This window comes from Elephantulus edwardii, unplaced genomic scaffold (genome assembly GCF_000299155.1).
Source record: "Elephantulus edwardii isolate Elephantulus edwardi_28Jun2011 unplaced genomic scaffold, EleEdw1.0 scaffold00319, whole genome shotgun sequence".
In the NCBI taxonomy this organism is placed as follows: Eukaryota; Metazoa; Chordata; class Mammalia; order Macroscelidea; family Macroscelididae; genus Elephantulus; species Elephantulus edwardii.
The window spans coordinates 2,195,787-2,202,335 of NW_006400069.1; positions in this window are offsets into that span (position 1 = coordinate 2,195,787).

The window sequence follows — 6,549 nt, forward strand, 5'->3', positions numbered from 1 at the left end:
GAGTGGAGTTTAAATAGCTGATTAGTGCATTTCTTCTCATGGACTATGGTGACTTTTTGGTCATCTCTTTATCTTGTCCTTGAGTCTGTTTGCCACATTCCTTGAGAGTCTGTTTTTATTGTTATATTTCCACAGTCTTTGTCAAAACCAGTTCTGATTGATCTACTTTGTCAGTGTGTCCCTTGCCACTCCTTGTCACTCCCCTCCTCAGGTCTGTTGTTGCCATCTTCAGTGTTGCAACACTTAACTCTTGACTTGTGTTATTGCGTGCACCCTCTCTCTCTCCATATAGATATAGATATAGATAGAGATAGAGATAGAGATAGAAATAGAGATAGATATCTTTAGATATAGATATCTTTAGATATAGATATCTTTAGATATAGATATCTTTAGATAGATATTTATAGATAGATGTAGATGTAAATGTAGATGTAGATATATAGATATAATCTTTACATAGATATATAGCTATTTATCTTCATATGATATAAATTAAATTAAGTTTTAGAAATTAAATCAAGTCCACAGGAACCAAAACTTTTTTTAAAATTTTTTATTATTTTTGTGTGAGTGTACCGTCAAATCAGATCTGACTGGTACAGAAGGAATTTGTCCCTCCTTCCCCGGCAGATTTGAACCGTGCGCCTCTGGGATGGGAACCAAAATTTGACCTTAAGTCTGTCCCACTCGAATTTCAAAACCATCTCAGGAATAGGTTTGAGGCCTTGAACACCAATGAGCGTAGACCAAATGAGCTCTGGGCGGATATCAAGAAAATTGTCCATGAAGAATGCAAAAGATCATTACAAAGGCTGAAAAAGAAGAAAAAACCAAGGTGGATGTCAGAAGAGACTCCGAGTATTTCCTGAGAGTGCTGAGAAGCCAAAGCTAAAGGAAGAAACCAAGAAATAAAAGAGCTGAAGAGAAAATTTTAAAAAGCAACCAAGGATGACAAAGTGAAAGGAAAATTTTTTAAACAATGTCCCCACACCCAAGTATTGTAAGAACCTATACCTTTGATCTTGTGTGAATGTTTATGTTCCAGGAACTAGCTGACCACAAACTGAACAAACAATTCCTGGCAAAAACCATATTTTAACTAACGTCAGCAGCAGGTAACTGACCTAAAATTGAACTTCTCCTTTTCCAAAGAGCCAGTGAGCTAATTCCATGCCAAAAAACCCCTAGACCTTGTATAAATTCCCTTGCTTTTTTGGGCTCGGGGTCGACTTCCCTGTCTCCTGCGTGATATACAAGTCGTCCTGAAGCTTCATCAATAAAGCCTCTTGTGATTGCAGCGAGTGGATCTGGTGTGAGTTGCTCGGGGTCGCGCCTGGTCTGGGAAAAGCCCTAGTTTGGGAGTCTTTCAAAAGCAAGATACTATAATGAAATGTGCAGAGAGCTGGAGTCAGAAAATCAAAAGGTTCAAACTCGCTCAGCATTTCTTAAGCTGAAAGAGTTGAAAACAAATTCAAGCCACGGGTGGCAATACTTAAGGATACTTTAGGTAGAATGTTAAATGATCCAGGAAGTATCAAAAGAAAATGGAAGGAGTACACAGTCACTGTATCAAAAGGCTGACACAGAAGAATTTCATGAAATAACATATGATCAAGAAAGGGCCTATGGTGATGATGGAGGAAGATCAAGTTGCTCTGAAGGAATTGGCAAAAAACAAGGCTCCAGGAGTTGACAGCATATCAATTGATTTATTTCAACAAACAGACACTGCCCTGGATGTGCTCACTAAGTTGTGCCAAGAAATATGGAGGAGAGCAAGCTGGCCAACTGACTGGAAAAGATCTATATTTTTTCCCATTCCAAAGAAAGGTGACCCAACAGAGTGTGGAAACTATTGAACAATATCATTAATAACACATGCAAGCAAGATTCTGCTGAAAATTATACAAAAATGTTTGGAACAATATGTCAACAGAGAACTGCCAGATGTACAGGCTGGATTTAGAAGAGGTCATGGTACTAGGGATATTATAGCTAAAATTAGATTGATCTTGGCAGAAAGCAGAGAATACCAGAAGAATGTATATCTGTGCTTCATTGATTATGCAAAGGCTTTTTACTGTGTGGATCACAACAAGCTATGGCTGACTCTGAGAAGAATGGGAATCCCAGAACATTTGATTGTGCTAATGCGAAACCTGTACTCGGACCAAGAGGCAGTCATCAGAACAGAGCAAGGAGACTCTAAATGGTTCAAAATCAAGAAGGGAGTCCATCAGGGATGCATTTTGTCTCCATACCTTTTAAATCTGTATGCAGAACAGATCATCCAAGACGCTGGGCTGTATGAGGAGGAATGTGGCATCAGGATTGGTGGAAGAGTCATCAACAACCTCCGTTATGTGGATGACACAACCCTGCTTGCTGAAACTGAGGAGGACCTAAAGAGCTTGCTGCAGAAAGTCAAGGACTGCAGCCTCCAATATGGATTGAGGCTCAATGTCAGGAAAACAAAGATTCTCACCACTGGGCCAATTGGCAGCATCAGTACGTATGATGAAGAGATAGTTAACAGTTTTCGTGTACTTGGTCCCACAGTCAACACTCTTGGTAGCAGCAGCCAGGAAATCAAGAGACAAATTGCAGTCGGAAAGTCAGCTGTGAGGGACCTCTCAAGAGTGCTGAAGAGCAACGATGTCGGGCTGGAGACTAAGGTGTGCCTGATCCGGGCTATAGTCTTCGCAATTATGTGCTATGCATCAGAGAGTTGGACAGTGAATAGGGATGATAGAAGGAGAATTGATGCCCTTGAGTTGTGGTGCTGGAGAAGAGTGTTGAATATACCATGGACTGCTAGGAGAACAAACAGGAGAGGGAGAAGCCAGACTGCTCCCTGGAGTCAAGGATTCTGAAACTTTGTCTGACATACTTTGGGCATATTGCAAGGAGGGATTGGTCCTTGGAGAGGGACATCATGTTGGGAGAGTGGAGGGATGGTGCAAGAGAGGAAGACCCTTGATGAGATGTATCGATTCTGCGACTGGAGTGGTGGAAGTGAGTGTGTTTGAGATGGCGATGTTGGCTCAGGATAGAATGGCATTTAGGGTTCTTGTACATAGGGTCGCTTTGAATCACAATCAACTTGATGGCACACAACAACAATAAAACATATACACACATATATGTGCATATATATACACACACACTATATATATGTGTATGTGTGTGTATTCAGATGTAGATCTGTAAGTGATTCTGAAAGCTCAGTATTTGTCCTTGTGCATACACAGACAAGGCTGAAAGAGTCTGGCTATGGAGAGGACTTCTTCCTTAAATGGGAGTTCTGATGGCTATCAGAACTTGAGCTCCTGCTGAGACTTTTTCCACAGCGGGACATTTATAAATTTTCTCTATTTTGTTGACTCTCTGTTGTCTAATAAAGTTGGACCTCTGAATGAAACTCTTTTCACAGAGGGGACATTTCCAGGGTTCCTCTCCTGTGTGGATTTTTCTCATGGTGACGTAATCCAGAAAAACCCCTTCAGCCTTTCCCACAGAGCTCACACTTTCAAGGCTTCTCCCATGTGGATTCTCTGATGCTTCACTAAGTCTGAACTCCGCAGGTGGAGCACTGAAAATATGTCTCTCCAGAATCAAGTCTCTAATGAAACACAAGCTGAGAATTTTTATAGAAGGTTATCCCACATTCTCTGCAGGTGGAGAGCTTCTGGGTCATGGGAGGTATCAGCCGTCCTTCTGAGGGACCTCTTGCTTCTGCTCAAGTAACTTCACAGAGAGGTCTCTTGGGTGACAATCAGGCACATTCTTGTCTGTTTTCCAGAAACCCTTTCCTGGGGAGATACTGGCTTCCCTCTCTTTTCACCTTGGAGGTTTCCTTGTATCTGAGGGAGATCATCTCCTTCTCCAAAGAAGCTTTGTTCATTCTCACCAGAGAAACTACTCAGAGAACCCTGAGGAGGGGCCTCTGAGATGTGACAAAGAGCATTGGGAGGCTACTGGTTCCCACTGCTTTCCAAGCTTAGGTTCTCTTGGCCATACTCTTGTCTATCTCATAAAATGAAATACTGCTCATACATAAATACGGAATGAAGTCCAGATACATTCTATTAACATGGATCAACCCTGAAAACATTCTGCAGGTGTGTGCTGGGATCTTCTCATTGGCATGAAGGTGGAGACCTGGCAGCTCTTCCTCATTCTCTGTTGTGTTAACTGAATCAAGTTTGGGATTTGAAGTGCCTCCGGAGATAATTTTTCCTTAAGTCTCTAGAACGAGGCTCGAGTAGTCCTCTGGAGTAGAATCCAGGTGCTCATAAGATGCTCGTAAGAAGAATTCAGTGCTCGTAAGATGACACTTGGAGAAGTGAGCCTCCAGGGTCCTGGTCACTGGTGAGCCTTTCCTCAGGTTGGGCAAGAGGCTGGGGAGCAGCAGTCACTAATTCCAGCTCAGTGTCCACTTCCTTTTTGATGGTATGACTCAGTTGCTCTCTAGGTTCCTGAGGCTGAATTCTGAACTCCCAGCTCCTGGCGCTCCACTTCAGGATTGGCCACTGTCTCCCACAGTTGGTAGCTTGCAGAATCCACCTTCTCAGCCTAGCTTTCCTGTCCCAGAGGCTGGGTGCTGATCCACTGCCACAATCCCTGGGAATTGCCCTTCAAACTCTACACTAGAGTCACAGCCTCCTCTCCACTGTTAGGAAGCTGTGTGCACACCCACATCTGGATCTCCCCAGGTGGGATGGTCAGGAACTGCTCCAACATGAGGAGCTCCAGTATCAGGCAGCTTCAGAGCTGGATGGTTCCCCTTGAGTGGCAGCCAAGGAGTGTGGGAGAGAGGTTCCTCTGCCTTTACCAGGTGATGGCACCTGAAACAGGTTCTGTCCCAGCTTAAATGACATCATCAGGCTTGCCATTTTCTTTCATGTCAGCAAAATCCTGAATGGAACAATTCTCTGGGGAAAACCAGGTCTTCACACAGCCTCTTGTAGGGGCACTTTTGCTGATGTGTTAAGGAGAATCACTTAGAAATTTTAGCCATTTTCTCATTGAACAAGTAGATTACCTTGGAGGCTGTGGAGTACTTCTGGAGCAGCTACATGCACAGCTCGGTGCCTGCGTGGGCCACATTACAGCTCTTTGAGGAGTTCCTTAACTCCTTTTTATCTCCTCTGCTTCCTTCTTTTTGTTTCAAACCTCTGTTAGGTTGACTGCTTAGAAATGCAAAACTAAAAAAAATCTATTACCTTTATGTAGATCCAACTTATCCTCCAGTATGTTTCTGGAGCTGTAAATTGCACAAGAGATTGTAAATCTTTCTCAAATGCAGTGGTTGGTAGATTGAAACTTTGAGAGGTACAGCCTTCAGGTTAGTAGTACAACTCCCTGAGGACTGTACTGAAGAATGCCCTTACATACATACACAACTCCTTGTCCATGTTAAGATATAGGCTCTTCAGTGACCTTTCTCTGATCAGACCACAAACGCTTAAGTCTATGTGAATTACTATGTGTAAGCTGTAATCACCTCATTTGCAAAGTTTTATAAATAAACTCCTCGAATCTGCACCCTAAGTTTAGGGCAAACTGGAACCTAGGACCAATCAGGCAGAAAATGCCCAGAGCAAGTTGCTTACATCTTACCCAGGAAATATCTATCAGCGTGGACAAATTTAACAAACTCCCTGGGTTTGAAAACCAAGTCAAATAAAACTCAGAGTTTAGGGGAGGAATTCTTTTAAGCCATTTTCCCAAAGAATAAAAGCAAAAGGCCAGTAAGAAGAGAGAGAGAGAAAAACAGAATTTCAAATAAAGAAAATTATTTTACCACAAAGAGATAAGACCACATAAGAGAGAACTTGGAGGAAGAACTTGCATCACATTCTTAAGGACACATAACAATAAATACAACAAGCATAAAACAGACTGTGAAATAGCTACAGTAAGAGAAAAAGCGAGATTCGATATGTTGTCCAAAAAGTAGAAATTATTTTTAAAATGACATTTTTAACTAAAAAGTATTAGGATTGAAAGCAAACTGCTAAGCAATAATTTAGCTTAACTAGTGAAGACTGTCTTGAACGTTATACTCTTTAAAAAAATAATTTTAATGAATGTTTATACAGATTTTGGATTTCCATTCATTCATTGTTGCACTTTTCTCTCTGCTCACCTCTCTCCCCTAGTTTGCTCCTCTCTTTAAAAGTAAAAGAAAAATTCTTGTTATACAATCCCCCCTCCTCCCAAGTAAACTCCACTATGCAACCTTCATTCTGGACTCTTGTCATAACCATAATACCCAATCATATATCGCTTTTTTACATATATTCCTTTTATTTTTTAAAATTTCTTATTAATTTCAGTAAAAATTTACAGAGACTTTGGATTTCCATTCATTTGTTGTTGCACTCCCCCCTCAAACTACCCCTAGTACACTACCCTCTTGAAAAAGTAAAACAAAAAATTCTTTCCTTGTTTTACAAACCCTCCCTCAGGTCCAGTCCATCATGTAGCCTTCACTCTAGACTCCTGTCATGACAAAAATACCTAATCACATATCCCTTTTAA